Below are 17,320 nucleotides of genomic sequence, written 5' to 3' on the forward strand. Positions count from 1 at the left end.
ATTTGTGTCTCATGATTTGAATGTCAGGACCAATCTTTGGAGAGGTGGATGGGCATATTCTGTGTTCTGAGATTTGGGAACAGATGAACTATCCTTGCAGTCCTGTTGACACAGGGGCAGAGGTTGGGATCTCAGACTGGATAATGATGAGCCTTCTTGAGGGCATATAATACTGAAATACATTCCGGATAGCATCTATTGAATAATTTTATATAACGTTCCCCCAAAACCTCATAATATCAAAACTATGTTTAGGGCAGCCACAATCATAAGGCAAAAGAATAAGATATATATTGCTATCTCATTTTTACTAAATATAGAGAGGCTTCTATGTTTGAGGTATTTCCTGATTTATATTGTACCAAACTCAAAATTAGTAAGACACACACTTCAAGGAATTCACAGCACTGCAGACTAAAAATTCAACTATGTAGCTAAAGAATCACAATACAAGGCAGAAGTAGCAGCAAAATCTAAAGTTAGAAAATGTTCTGTACATGGCTTAAAGGGATTAAGATAAAAACATGGTAACCACACCTGACTTAGTGGGAAGGGCATGCATGGAGTTTGGAGGCAGAAGGATCTACGCTAAATTTTGTTTTCTTCTAGAGATAATGATTAGTGATTGAGAAAGATGATGATGATAATGATAATGATGAAATAAACCAATTAAGATCAGTTACTATTCTGTTGGAATAAAAACAAAAACAGAAGAACCTTATAAATTGAGTGTTCAATTGCATGGGTTATCCAGTTGTACACTTGTCAGGGAAAAATCCCAGCCTCACAGAGGATGACAAGGAATAAACCTGCCACAACTCTCTAGGTGACAAAGTAGACAATGCGATGAGGAAAATTGATTACTTGCAGTTAAACAAACAGTATGAGTATCAGCATGGTAATGCCAGTTCCTCTTGCCCTCCAGTCCCACAGGGTGACATCATGGGCCCAGATGGAGGTTATACATCTACTGGTCTGTACCATAGTCAAGGACTCTGTGGCCCCATGTCTGACACCTTTCATGGCAAGCAGCAAACAAGTCATTCCCTCTCCCCTGGAAAGCATGCCCTTGTCATGTTGGTGTGCTCTGGTCACTTTTACTTAAGCAGTTGCTTATATGACTAGCTACTGAAGCTGCCTGGTATCTGGAGATGATAACCCTTGTCATCTGGAACACTGAATAAGGAAGTTTAGGGATGCTCAGCACCCATGTTGGACTGCCTCTCTCAACACTTGTGTTAGACTGGTGAGGGTCATTTTTTATCAAAATATTTTGAAAACATAAAAATTAAAGTTCAAGATTTGATGTTTATTTAAACATGACTGTGAGGGGAGAGAGACAAAAAATATAAATAAGAAGAAAAAGCAGGTGGCAGTATAGGAATAAGAATGGGATGTAAGTAGGTAAATGGTAAAAAATAAAACAAAAAGTACAGATTCTTGCAGAATTTCTCAACCTTGGCGCACTGACATTTTGAACGTAGGCACGATGACATTTTGGTCCAGGTAATTCTTACTTTAGAGGGCTTTCCAGTGCACTTTAGGATGTTTGACACTACCTGCTAGTAGCTCCCGTCTCCCAGTTATGACAACTAGAAATGTGCCCAGATGTTGTCAAATGTTCCTAGGAGGAAAACACTGTCCCTGGTTGAGTACCACTGGATTATACACAAAAAGAAAGCAAAACAAAATAACAAAATGGAAAGCCAGAATGAAAACACAACAAAACAAAATAAAATAAATAAAAACAGATTTTAAAACAAAATTGCCAATCCCTTTATTTATGCCAGGAACTGGGCTAAACCCATTAAATACATTATTTCACTTAATATAAGACTACTCTGATAGACTGTTATTATTATTGCTGTTTTATTATTATTGCTGTTTTAACTCTGAGAAAATAGAAATTCTTACAGTTTAAATAATTTACACAAGATGGCATGTCTAACTGATGCAGTTTCCTAACACTTCGCAAATCTGACTAGGAGATAACACAGTTCACTAACTGCTAGTTGCAGAATTGGGACAGCAAAGCTATCCGATGCCAAAGTATCTGTGTCTCACTTGCCTATGTAAAAGAACTGAAATCACTAAATGTGAGACAGGATTCTTTCTCAATCACCATCAGAAAAGACACATTTTAAAAGGGGGGTTTTCTAAGAAACATACCGAAGCGATTACCTCCTTAGTTTTTCTAAAGTGCTTATCATTACGAAAAGATAAAATTCTGCAAACTAAAACAAAAGCTAGAGATACATTTCTTTTTGTCTGTATTATTTTGAAGCCCAAAAGGGAAATGATAACACAGCTAAGACCAATCAAATATATCTCTTTCAGAAGTGTATATTTTCCCAACCGTTTCCACACTTCAGAAAAAAATGGAAAAAGAAAGGATTACTAAACTTTCTATGGACACATTTGTTAAAAAATCACATGCAAGTAAATAATTGGGCTCTCAACCAGTGTGATAAAGCTGGATCCACCTTTCAGTTGAGAGTACATTCCTTTGCAGAGATCAGTGCGTGGTACATTCTGAAGGGAACTAACAAATTGGAGAAATTCACAGAGTTGAGCTTTGTTGTTTAGTAATAAAACAAGCCCAAATTTATTTTTTAGCCACTCTGATCAACGTCAGGCTTATCCACAACATATAAGCAGTGCTGATCTAAGTATCTGTTCATTACATTGCCAGATTCTGAGATTTGAGCAGAATGATCTGAGAGAAGGTGTTACTCTTGGTAGTTTTCTGTAATGCTACAGACATATAAATATATCCTCAACCCAAAAGTGTCAGGAAAGTCTTAAAGACCAAGGATATATCAGGAATTGTGCTAGTTAGGAGTTCACACTCACAATTTGTGATAACCTGTATATGTTTAAATAATTTATTTTATAACAATCTTATAGGAAAAACACATAATTATGTGAAATTACATTTTAAATGCTATTCTGTGTCCACAATGGACACAAAAATGTCCCAAACTTCATTTATGAATCTAAATATAATTATTACCATATTTAACACATACTTGTTTAAATATTCAGATATTAATGTAGCATTTTGCCACATACAAAGTGGAGAATATATTGTGTCCCTCATCAGAAATTTTTTAAATAGCAGGAGGGGACAAGAGAGATACAAGCAATCATAATACAGTGTTTAAGAAAATGAGCATTATCAGAGAAATACAGATACATACTATGGAACCATGAGGGGAACAATTAAGTATTCTCTTAGAGAACAACATGGAGATTTGGGGAATATAAACAAGAAATGACTTGGAGAGACTGGCAGGGGGGTGAAGCCAGGCAGATAGCAAGATCAGATTGTCTAGCTTTGTAGACTCATATGAAGATCGGGTTTCACTATGAGTGAAAATGATACCCTTTGTAAGGTTTAAGAGAAATAGTGAAATCAACTAATTTAATTTTTATCACAATCAATGGCAGCTATGTTAAGAACAAACTAAATGAAGAGACAAAGTTCTAAGCAGGGAGTTCTGTGGGGAGGCTAGTATATTAATACAGGAGGGAGGTAAAAGTGTCTTGAACCATAATGCAAGAGATCATAGAAGGAAAAGTCAAGTGTTGAAAGAAACCCAATACTGCTATGAAATTTGGAAAATAGACTGTGGTCAGGCTGAAAACTCAAATGTGGCCTAAGGTGTTTCCATTTTATTCTGTAGTCAGTTGAGAATCTCTGAGTGTCATTTTAATTTAAAAGACTTTTAATGACAAATTTTGAAAATACATTTATAAAACATGTATCAATAGAACAACATAATAATAAATAGCATAAAATAAAGAACCAGTTAAAAGTTAGTTCAGGTTAATTCAGGCAGAAATATACAGAAACACACAAAATGTATTTCAAAAATACATTTATAAAAAGTATATATCAATAAAACAGAACAATATAATAATAAATAGCATAAAATAAAAACTGATTAAAAACTAATTCTGGTAGAAATACACAAAAGCTCTTATATCAAATTAAAATGCTTCTTCCCAGAAGGGAAACAACAAAGCAAAGAGACAACCTACATAATGGGAAAAAATATTTATAAGCCATACATCTCACCTAGGGTCAATATCCAAATTATATAAAAACCAACAACTCAAAATCAAAAAAGCCATAAACCCAATTAAAAAATGGACACAAGCCTGAATAGGCATTTCTCAAAAATAAGATACAAATGGCCAATAAATATATGAAGAAAATGTTCAATATCACTACTCATTAAAGAAATGCGTATTACAACCACAATGAGATAGCACCTCACACTTCCCAGAATGACTATTTTCAAGAACACAAACAACCATATGTGTTGGCAAGAAGGTAGAGAAAGGAAACCCTTACAGATTGTTGGTACGAATGTAAGTTATTCTGTGTAATGTAATGTGAATACATGTGTATACCACACAAGGAAAATGTGGTATATATACACAGTGGAATACTATTCAGCCTTTAAAAAGAAGAATATTCTATCATTTGTGACAACATGGATGGAATTGGAGAACACTGTGCTGAGATAAACCAGATAAGAAAAGACAAATAACACATGTCATCACTTACATGTGGAATCTAAAACAATGAAACTGAGAAGCAGAGAGTAGAATGGTTATTACCAGAAGCGGGGGAATGAAGGGGATAGAGAGTTACTGGTCAAAGAGCACAAAGTTATAGTGAAATGGGAGGAAATAATGATAACTATGTAAGGTTTTGTATATGTTAATTAGCTTAATTTAATTATTCCACACTATACACCTATATCATAATATCACTTTGTACCCTATAAATAATACAATTATAATCTGTTAATAAATAATTTTCAGAAACCAAATATGTTAAAAAAAACTGAAATGAATCCTTGGCAAATACTGGGAAAACATATTTTTCTAGAACATTAAATCAAGAAAAAAAGAAAATGACAGAATTAACTAAAAATGGCAAAGTGATACATAAGAAATAAGTAACAATATAAAAGACAAAAGTTACTAAGGATTTTTGTGACAACTTTATGTTAATAAATATGAACCACTTAATGGCATGTGTAGATCAACAAATAAAGGATTTCTAGAAAAATGAGCTATAATCAGAGCTGTACTTCACCCTGGTGAATGCCATTAACAGAAGTAGAGAAGTCAAAACAAATAAAGTGAATGGAAGATACGGCAAGATTAGTTTTAGCTGCATTGAATAATGCATGACGGGAAAGTGAAATGGGGTATAAAAGGTAAAAGATGGATTTAGAGGAACTATTCATCCTGGATATATATATATATATATATATATATATATATATATATATATATATGATTTTTTTTAGACAGAGTCTCAGTCTGTTACCCAGGCTGGAGTGCAGTGGCATGATCTCGGCTCACAGCAACCTCTGCCTCCCAGGTTCAAGCAATTCTCCTGCCTCAGCCTCCCCAGTAGCTGGGACTACACGCACACACCACCATGCCTGGCTAATTTTTGTATTTTTAATAAATGTAGGGTTTCACCATACTGATCAGGCTGGTCTTGAATTCCTGACCTTAGGTGAGCCACCCGCTTGAGCCTCCCAAAGTGCTGGGATTATGGGTGTGAGCCACCATGTCCAGCCATCCTGGACGTATTTTAGGTTGATAACCAGGTTGGTCATTGGTCACAGAAGTAAACTAAAGGAGACAGGGAACAGTACGGCTGGGCTATTTCAGCCCAGCTGAGTACTGAATGTGTCAAATGTCAAAGCTGTTGCCTTTGCAATTGCCTGTGTTTATGAGGAAGGAAAAGATATATTCTTTCATGAACCAACCTGAGAGCCCATGGCTTTTCTACTCTAGGTTTGCAAGAGATAGCATGACATAAAATGTAGGGCTGATGTCAAAGTCAGAGTGTTCCTTCGCTTACTGAATTTACTTAGTCATGAAATTCTAAGTTTTCTGGGATCTAGGGCATCACGTGACATTTTACAGGGTTCTTGTTAAAATATTGCCCTAAAAAATGTAATTAGGAAAACAAAACAAAACCATGAAGACCATCATAAATACAAATATTAATATTATCGTTATAATATATAGCTTTTCTTCCTGCTGTGTATTTTAAATGTTGTTAAAATATATTGTCATCATTAACAGATTCAATTTAGCAACTAATACATTACATGTAATATTTGAGTGATCATTCCAAACCACCTGACAATCTAGTGATTTCAGGAATTTCCTATAGCTACTTTTTAACCTTTTAGTTTGCAGTATTATTTTTTAAATCTCCTTTAATAAAGATTTTCATGTCTTTCATAAAATTAGAAGGATAAATGGGACTGTGTGATGATAAAAAAGTTATCAGAGATATAGAAGATTAACCTTTACTCCTGGTTTAATTTTGATTGATTTTCTCTTTGACTGTTTTCCATCTAAAATTTAAAAAGTTAATATTTTTCTTAAGAAATTGAAAGTAATCTTATTAAGATGTCATGTGCTTAGACTACAGTAGTTACATAAAAATATATAGGATAATTTTCTTGAATTTATAGTAACGTTATTTTTAGTAATGATTAAATTAACATTTGCATTTCATGGTATAAAAATTGCTTTTGTTCTCTGTACAGTACTCCTTGTCATTCTCTTTTTGTCAAAAAGTAAATTAAATAGCTCAGAGAAGCTTTGTGCAGAAGTGTTTGCTCCTTTATTATGTTCTAGAGGGTTGGGAATACAGATACAGCCTTTCTTTGCAGAAGGCAGTATAATAACTCTGACAAGAATATAAGCAGAGCTGTTAGCAAAGGCTAAATGCAAATAACATGGCTAAAATCCTGGCTAGGGAATAACTATCACAAGTGTGATCCATTATGACCATGAGTTTAAGGTTTTATTTGCATTACTTCTAATCAAAGAAGGGTATTTGATAAAGTTTAAAATTTTAAATAAACTCTCTTTCATTTGTCTTCTTCACTATTTAGAACTGGACAAGCAAACCAGCTTTCTTTCACTTCTTAAACCCTGCTTAATGATTTATCAATGGTTTAACAAAGGGAAGCTTTATTTTAATTCAGTAAGACTCTAGTATCTCTTGCCATTACACCTAAAAATACCTATAACAAATTAACTGAAACAAATCCACTTTAGTCGCTTTATTTTCTCTATAGTCACAGGGATTACATGTAATGCAAGGCAAAGTTTTGGAAGCTCTGACATCTGAGGTTTTGAGTAAATGACTTTTTCCCCAATTATTTCACCTACTTAATCTCCACTTTTATTTGCAGATGTAGAACTAGTCTACTAGGTTGGCATACAATATTCTTATTATTGGACCTAGACTTTTATAAAAAGTGATTTACTGTTTGCTTTTAATAAATGGTCAAATCTTTATAATATTTAGGCTAGAGTTTATTTATCCAATATAAAAATAAAGTTTTTCTCATATTATCTTTAAGACTTACTTGATCTTATCCCTAAATAACAACTCTTGAAAGTTTATTTAGGCCCTATCAATGTCAAACATCATTTTGGGAAATAATCTATGGTAACATTTCATGACCTATTTTTTCATGTTGCAAAACCTCATACTTCATATTTTGTCAAGGACAAGTCAGTGGAAGAAGGGAGAAAATATATGCTGAAGAATGCAACAAATCAAGTATTAATTAAATTAAGGCCTGTTTCCCCAACTGGATTATCATATGTTCAAATCACTTGAAAAGATCTTGAATTTAATTCTTGTAATACACAGAGCCAATCAAATACCAATGACAACTAAAAGTTATCCAACATGTGGAAGCAGTTATAAAAATTTTTAAGTAGAAAACAAACAAAATAATGAATGTTTTAAATTAGTTAAATTTCATGTCCTTTACTAACTACTAGTCTTTTGTTTGAAAACATTTTGAAGAAACTTAGAATTTTAGGAGTCTCTTCAAAACAACAAATGGTTTCCCAAGGACTTCCACATATCTGCAATACTTAAGGAAAATATCTATAGTACAATAGTTTAGTTGAGAACTCTTCTCTAGTACAAGAGTTTGATATTTTGAGTGTAAGAACCACTTACAGTTATTGATTGCATGAGTGTGTATGGGTGTATGTATGTGTGTGTGTCTGTCACAAAAAGGGGACTGGGAAAACAAAGGATAATTGAAGGAACAATTGACTAGGCAACTGTTACGTGCTAAGAATTCACAACATTCTAGGAAAAAAGAATTATTACTGCCATTTAAACTTTTAAAACACAGTGGTGTTTTAAACATTCTTAAAGAAAAAGTAGATAATAGTCCAGGAACTCAGTAATAAAAATTACTCAATGTTCAAACAAATTTTTCAAAGAAATCAGTTTGAGCTACCCAATAATGGGTTACCAACTCTTAGCTTGTGAATTTTAACTTCTAAAACACAGTCATCTTCTTTAAAAGATTAAAAATACTATGCTCAAGACTCTCATGTCTGGTGTTTCAAGTGGCACAGGTGATGGATGTGTAGAAAACCCAACTATCCTTCACTCCCTCCACAGCTCTAGATATAGAAATGCCATATTGGTTTACTTCAATGATTATCTGTAAGTAAAACAAGCAAAAACATATATTTAATCTTCCCAACACTATAAGAATTTTTAAAAATCAATTTATGCTAACTTTATTACTTTTGAATATACATTTACTAAAATATTATGTTTTAATTTATACTCAGTAAAATTGTGCTAACTTTGAAACAGTGTCTCACTGCCTTATTATATCAAGAAGGTCAAGAGAAATGATAATATTCTGCAAGAGAAATGTGTGTGCTTTTTCCTATTCAGTATGAAAATATAGCTTGAAACATTACTTCACTCAGAAAAAATTTATAAAAACTATTCTGCTAGGGATAGTAGATAAACATTTAAAAGAGCCAAAATGACATGTACCCAGAAGAAAACCACACTGATCGTAAGCATTTGGAAGCAAAAATTATGGGAAAATTTTAATTTTGGGAAAATTTTAATTATGGGAGTGACAGTGATTCAGGTGGCCTTTTCATTGTAGAGCTTTTGTTTGTTCTGTTTGAAAGATTTAGATGTTCATTCTTATTTTGTATCCTAGAAGTATTATAGTTTTAAATCTGTGCTTAAGGTTTATTTTTCTTGTTTTGATAATATCCACCCAGCTGAGCTATGGTACTGGTTCACTGTAAATCACAGTAGGAAAAATAAAATTGAAAGGTTCTGAATAAATGAAGTTCATATTTCTTGTCTGTACACTTGGACACAAAGGAATCTGAAGCTTTAAAGGAAATTGTATACCACTTACAATCGTTCTATGGGGCATACTCAACTTATTGGGTAAATGATATCTCTAAAAAGATATTTAGTAAGTGTTCTATGTTATAACTTGAATATTTATGATACACTACATTTATGGATTCAGAAAGTATTAGCCCACAAATTACTTACTCTTCCATGTTAATCAAGCAAGAGTTGCCTTTTAGACATCCTTAAAGGAAAAGTAGATAATAGCCCAGGAACTCAGTAATAAAAATTACCCAGTGTTCAAACAAATTATTCAAAAAAATCAGTTTGAGCCACCCAATATTGGGTTACCAGCTCTTATCTTGTGAACAAACCCACTGTCTATTATTTACTGTCTTAACTTTGTTTTTGTATTGAAGAATTATGCCCTCTCCTTTTTGCTGCTGCATACATACAACTTTTCCTTCACCCATTCATGGATTTTTAAAAATTCCTATAGATATAAATTTGTTTCACTAATGTTGATACCAATTGTAAATAATTTTCTTAGGGAAAAAATAATAATTAGTATTTTTAAACACAAACATTATTCTAATTATTTTACATAAATTATCTTATTTCATTTACATTACAACTCTTTGAAGTAGATAATAATTGCATTCTCATGTGACAAGTGAAGAAACTGACACAAGATAAGAGTATTAGAAAACACCTTTCACACATTTTATTTATTTATTTATTCATTTATTTATTTGAGACAGTCTCACTCCTCTTGCCCTGGCTGGAGTGCAATGGTAAGATCTCGGCTCACTGCAACCTCCACCTCCCGGGTTCAAGCAATTCTCCTACCTCAGCCTCCCAAGTAGCTGAGATTACAGGCACTCACCACCACCCCCAGCAAATTTTTGTACTGTTTTAGCAGAGACAGGGTTTCACCAGGTTGGTCAGGCTGGTCTCGAACTCCTGACCTCAGATGATCCACCCACCTCGGCCTCCCAAAGTGCTGGGATTACAGGCAGGAGCCAACATGCTCCACCCACACATTTTATTTGTAATTAAAGTTTGCCCCAGATTTTATTTCTGTTAAATCTCACTCAAATTTTGCTATCTTTTTCTACACTAGTACTTAAAGTTGCTAATAAAGGTGATTATCATCAGAATTGTGTCCTTTTGCTAGAGTGGATTGTGGGAGTAAACAGAGAGTAGTATCCATCTCCTGGAAAAGTAGATTAAAATAACCTTTTAGATATTTTAGATGTGCTACCATCGAGGAATGCAGCTCTATCATCACTGTCAAGGTCATCCATTTCCCATAAGATTTTAAAATCTTCTTAACTACTACTCCTGCCTTTAATCTTTTTTCTAATTTTACCCACACCCTCCGAAACAGCATAAATTGCTTTGATAATGACTCAATCACTTATTGTGATTTACCTGTATTCCACAACCAGCAATGGCATTCTCGATTTCAACTATGATTACTTTATTTTGATTAGACTTTGCCCTCTATTACTCATAGATATCCTACTCATAAGTAGCTGTTCAAAAGCATTTTCTTGCTTCATCATGTAACGTATAGCTTCATCAATGCTGTAATAACACAGTAGTTCATGCATTTGCTTTTTAGAAAACTGTGGCATTGTAATTACCTGTTTATTACAAACTCAAAAATAGACCCTGCCTCTTGTTCACATGTGAATTACCTATATTTCTTACCAGAAGTAAGGAAGTATAAGATGTGAAGAAAAGTTTATTTTACTAGTAGTTATTTGGTACTTTAATTCCCTAGAGGTGGAAGATGAATGTTGTTGCAAAGAAGCTTTGAGAAGTCCTCTAACAACAGAAGGTGGCCCAAGGCTGAATTTGCATTATATTTTATACAGAAGTGACTTTGCCTACAAAAAGAAGCCGACCACTTGGAGTAAGAACCACAGGATGGTGGCTATAGAGACTTTAGACAAAATCGAAACATCTATTGGGGATTAATTACATAATTATCTTTGTAGTAAGCAATGTTCTGCTTCTAAGATATTTTTGGTAAGTTCTGCTGGCTTACTTACTGAAGTAGATATTTTGTAGTGAATTTGAAGAAGCACTGCTCATTCTAAGTGAAGTCCAAGTGAGAACTCTGAACTTTTTTTCAATTTTTTCTATGTCTGTGAGTGTAAAAAGAATACAACTGAGCAAAAATTGTCGAATATGTATATTGCATCAGTTTACAGGCATACCTCATTTTATTGTACTTCTTTTTATTTCACTTCAAAGATACTGAATTTTTTATGAATTGAAGATTTGTGGCAACTCTGTGTAAAGCAAGTCTGTCTGCACCATTTTTCCAACAGTATATGCTCACTTCATAGTTCTGTGTCCCATTCTGGTAATTCTCGTAATACTTTAAACTTTTTCATTAATATAGTATTTATTGTGGTAACCTATGATCAATGAGCTTGGATGTTACTATTGTAATTATTTGGGTGCTTCATGAAACTCACCCATATCAAACAGCTAAAGTAATCAATAAATGTTATGTGTGTTCTCATGTTCCACAGACTGGCTGTTTCCCATCTCTCTCTCTCTCTCTCTCTCTCTCTCTCTCTCTCTCTCTCTCTCTTTCTCTCTCTCTCTCTCTCTCTCTCTCTCTCTGCCTTCCTATTCACTGAGTCACAGGAATATTAAAATAAGGCCAATTAATAACCCTATGATGGCTTCTAAGTGTTCAAATGAAAGCAAGAATTGTGCATCTTTCATTTTAAATCAAAAACTAGAAATGATTAAGCTTACTGAGGAAGTCATGACTCAAGTTGAGAAAGACTGAAAGCTAGGACTCTTGTACCAATCAATTATCCAAGTTGTGAATACAAAATTCTTAAAGGAAATTAAAAGTACCAGTCCAGTGAATATAAGAATGATACAATATGAGAAAGCAAAACAGCCTTATTGTTGATATAGAAAGTTTTAGTAGTCTGGATAGATCAAACTGGCCACAGCACTCTCATAAATAAAAGCCGAATCCAAAGTGAGGCCCTAACTCTCTTCGATTTTTATGAAGACTGAGAAAGTTGTGGAAACTACAAGAGAAAAATTTGAAGCTAGCAGAGGCTGGTCCATAAGGCTTAGCAAAAGAAATTTTACCATCACATAATAGTGCAAGGTGAAGCAGCTAGTGCTAATACAGAAGTTACAGAATATCATCCAGAAGATCTACTTAAAATAATTGATAAAGGTGGCTGCACTAAACAACAGATTTTTAAAACATAGGTAAAACTGCATTCTGTTGGTAGAAGATGCTATCTAGGACCCTGATAGCTAGGCAACTTTTCAAAGCTTCAAGGGACAGGTTGACTCTATTGTTGACACTAATGCACCTGGTGACTTTCAGTTAAACTAATGCTGACTTACCATTCCAAAAACTCTAGGACTCTTAAGAGTTATACTAAACCTACTCCTCTTGTAATTTATTAATGGAACAACATAGCCAGGATGACAGCTATCTTTTTATAGCATGGTTTACTGAATGTTTTAAGCCTGCTGTTGGGACCTACTTCTCAGAAAAAAAAAATTTATTTGAAAATACTAATCCTCATTGAAAATTCGCCATATCACCCAAGACCTCTGATGGAGGTGTACAAAGATACATCCTGCTAATATAACATCGGTTCTGCAGCCCATGGACCAAGGAGTAACTTCAAGTCTTATTATTTAAGAACTGCATTTTGTAAGGCTATAGCTGACATGAATAGTGATTTCTCTGACAAATCTGGGCAAAATAAGTTGGAAACCTTCTCAAAAGGATTCACTATTTTAGATGTCATTGAGAATTTTTATAATTAATAAGAAAAGATCAAAATATCCATATTAAAAGAGATTTGGAAGAAGTTTACTCTCTTATGGGTGACTTTGAGAGAGTCAAGACTTTAGTGGAATAAGCAACTGTATACAGTATGTCATAGAAATAGCAAGAGCACTTTTAATAGAGCTAGAAGTGGATCGTGAAGTTATAACTGAATTACTGCAATCTCATGATACGACTTAATGGAGGAGAACTTCTTATGGATGGGCAAAGACAGCGGTTTTTTGAGATGTAATCTACTCTTGGTGAAGATGCTGGGAACATTGTTGAAACAAAGAATGTAGAATATTATATAAATTTAGCTGATAAAGCAGCAGCAGGATTTGAAAGAATTGACTCTGATTTTGAAAGAAGTTCTACTGTCGGTGAAATGCTGTCAGAGAGCATTGCATGCTACAGAGATATCTTCAGTGAAAGGAAAAGTCAATTGATGCAGCAAACTTCACTGTTGTCTTAGTTTAAGAAATTGCCACAGCCACCCCAATATCCAGTACTCGCTACTCTCATCAGACAGCAGCCTCAAATTAAAGGCAAGACCCTCCACCAGCAAAAAGATTAGGACTGAGTGAAGGCTCAGATGATCACTAGCACATTTTAGCAATAAAGTGTTTTTAAATTAAGGTTTGTACATTGTTTTTAGATAATACTATTGCACACAATAGAATACAGTAGAGTGTAAACGTAACTTTTACATGTATGGGGAAACAAAAAACATTGAGTGAATCACTTTATTGTGATATTTACTTTATTGTGGTAGTGTGGAAATGAACTCACACTAGTTCTAAGGTATGCAGGTAGTACTTTTAATTTTCTAGGACATACAACTAAAGGAAATAACATTTTATGGATTTTTAGCAGGATTTGGGGACAGACTTCTTCTTCTTGGGTAAAGTTTCTGTAGCACAGTAGCAATAATTTGAGTATGTCAGAAGTGCTGTAGCCTAAATGCTCAAAAGTTTGCCAAAAAGGAGAGTAATCAATAAATTGAAAAAGTAACAGCCTAAGCAAGTCCAGAGTTCTCCAATTTGATATATATGTATACTTATAAAAATTACAATATTGGGTATTAGCTATCTTTTATTTGGCACTTATCCTATTACATCCACTACACTAAACATTGCGCTATGCTCCTTAATCTTATAAAAATCACACAATGCTATTATTCTTACTTTACAAATAATATAACTGAACGTGAAAGGGACCAAATATCATACAAGACTGTGTAATAAATGGCAATGTAGGAATCCTAATAAAAATTCCTTCTAACATGTTTTTTTTTTTTTTTTTTTTGATAGCTATGCTTGTAATCCCTGCAAGTAACTAGTAATTGATAGTGATTGGGTATGCTCCCTTTGGGTTCATTCAGAAACTACATAGAGTAGAGTACAATAATTTTTATCTATAAATATAACAAATTCAGGAAGATGGCCTCTTCAATAAAGAAAAAATACATATTTAATTTTTGAAAAAAAATTAGCAAATGTAATAGCTTTTCTTCCTTCAATTATCTAAGAGTATGTTTGCCTATATTTTAACATGTCACAAAACATTGTATTACAGTACTCATGTGTGTTTTCTCTGTGATCTTTTAATTCCTCATTTTCATTCCCTTAGTCCCTCAGGTAAGCCAAGACTGTTGAAAGCCTGGACGAATAGATTTGATGGCCTTGGTTTCTTAGTATTCTCCATTTTTTAAAATTACAAAATACAAACTTCTGTGAAGCCAAAAGAAACACTTCATTTAAATTCCTCAGTAATTGTTTTAACTGAAATTTTTATCACAATAGTTTTACTAGATTTAACACAAATTTATCTGTGATTTACTTAGTAAAAGCTGGAAAATACTGGCCATTACGCTAAAAATGCTTTTAAAAATGTAGGTAGGATTGATTGAGAGTTTATAACTGACCATTGACAGAAAGAGCTAATAAAAGAAGGATTGTCAGAAAAAGTCTAGAACAGAAGCTACACAAAAGTATATTCTTAATACAGCAGAGACGCAAAGCATTTCGCACATAAAAAAACAGTTTAGTCAAGTTCAGTCATCACCCCATTCAACTGTGCCCACTTACTGTAATCAGTGGCTAGTGAAATTCCAAATACTCAAATCTAGTCCTTTAGAAGCAGTGCTATTAAGTAATAATCTAAATTATAACTGCTGTGGTGATTGCTTCATACTTTGATTACAGGTTGCACTATGAGAAGACAGTGATACAGGTGTTAAATGATCATTCTAATGGACTCTCCATGAAGTGTTTGGCATAATGGGGCAGATGTGGCCCAGAATATTTTAGAATTTCTTCTCTATTTTCAAATAATGCCAGTAAATGCATTTTTAATTTTTTAAATTCCTTTATGTTAAAGGGATAAGTAATTCCTTTAGTTAGGCATTTTTGTTATTGTAGATTTCAGAGTAATTTTATCAAGTCAATTGTGCGTTCATCTTCATAATTAAAATTATTTTAAAAATTGTATCTAGAATGTACCATGCCTTAGAAGCAATGTGAAGCAGTCAAAAACATATTCAGGCAATTATTTTCTCCAAATGTAATTAACCATTTATGCCCCCCAAATAATTTGAATCTGTAAAATTATTTCAAAATTCATAAGAAAAAAATGCAAGAGATTTACAAATTTCAGACTTTCTTTCTTTATTTTTAATTATACATCCTGATATGGTTTCAATGTGTCCCCATTCAGGTCTCGACTTGAATTATATCTCCAAGAATTCCCACATGTTGTGGGAGCAACCCATGGGGAAGTAATTGAATCAATGGGGTCTGGTCCTTCCTGTGCTATTCTTGTGATAGTGAATAAGTCTCATGAGATCTGAGAGGTTTATCAGGAGTTTCTGCTTTTGCTTATTCCTCATTTTCTCTTGCTGCTGTGATGCAAGTAGTACCTTTCACCTCCCGCCATGATTCTGAGGCCTCCCCAGCCATGTGGAACTGCAAGTCCAATTAAACCTTTTTTTTCTTTCCAGTCTCAGGTATGTCTTTATCAGCAGCATGAAAAAGTACTAATATAACAAATTGGTACCAGGAGTGGGTTGTTGCTAAAAAGATATTTGAAATGTGGATGCAATTTTGGAACTAGGTAACAGGCAGAGATTGGAACAGTTTGAAGGACTCAGAAGAAGATAGGAAAATGTGGGAAAGCTTGGAACTGCCTAGAGACTTGTTGAATGGCTTTGAAAAAAATGCTGATAATCATATGAACAATAGGGTCCAGGGTGAGGTGGTCTCAGACGGAGATGAGAAACTTGTGGGGAACTAGAAAAAAGGTGACTCTTGTTATGGTTTAGCAAAGACACTAGTGATATTTTGTCCCTGCCATAGAGATTTATGTAACTTTGAACTTGAAAGAGATGATTTAGGGTATCTGGCAGAAGAAATTTCTAAGCAACAAAGCATTCAAAAAGTGATTTGGGTGCTATTAAACACATTCTGTTTTAAAAGGAAAATAGAGCATACAAGTTTAAAAAACTTGTAGTTAATGATGTGGTAGTAAAGAAAACCCCATTTTTGGAGGAGAAATTCAAGACAGTTGCAGAAATTTCCATAAGTAGCAAGGAGTCTAATGATAATCCCCAAGACCATGGGGAAAATGTCTCCAGGCCATTTCAGAGACCTTCACAGCAGCTTCTGCCATCACAGGCCCAGAGGCCCAGAAGGTAAAAGTAGTGTCTTGGGCTGGGCCCAGGGACCCCCTGCTGTGTGCAGCATAGGGACTTGGTGTCCTGTGTTCCAGTTGTTCCAACTGTGGCAGAAAGGGGTCAATGTAGAGCTTGGGCTGTGGCTTCAGAGGGTGGAAGCCCCAAGTCTTGGCATCTTCCATGTGGTGTTGAGCCTGTGGGTGCACAGAAGTCAAGAATTGGGGTTTGGGAACTTCCACCTAGATTTCAGAAGATATATGGAAATGCAAGATGCTCAGGAAAAGTGTGCTGCAGGGGTAGGGACTTCATGGAGAACCTCTTCTAGGGCAGTGTGGAAGGGAAATGTGTGGTTGGAGAACCCACACAGAGTCCCTACTGGGCCACTGCCTAGCGGAGCTCTGGAAAGAGAGCCACCATCCTCCAAACCCCAGAATGGTAGATCCACCGACAGCTTGCACTGTGTGACTGGAAAAGCCACAGACACTCAATTCCAGCCTGTAAAAGCACCCAGGAGAGAGGCTGTACCCTGCAAAGCCACAGAGGTGGAGCTGCTTAAGACTATGGTAACCCACTTCTTGCATCCGTGTAACCTGCATGCAAGACCTGGAGTCAA

Source organism: Saimiri boliviensis, chromosome 16 (genome assembly GCF_048565385.1).
Source record: "Saimiri boliviensis isolate mSaiBol1 chromosome 16, mSaiBol1.pri, whole genome shotgun sequence".
NCBI lineage: Eukaryota > Metazoa > Chordata > Mammalia > Primates > Cebidae > Saimiri > Saimiri boliviensis.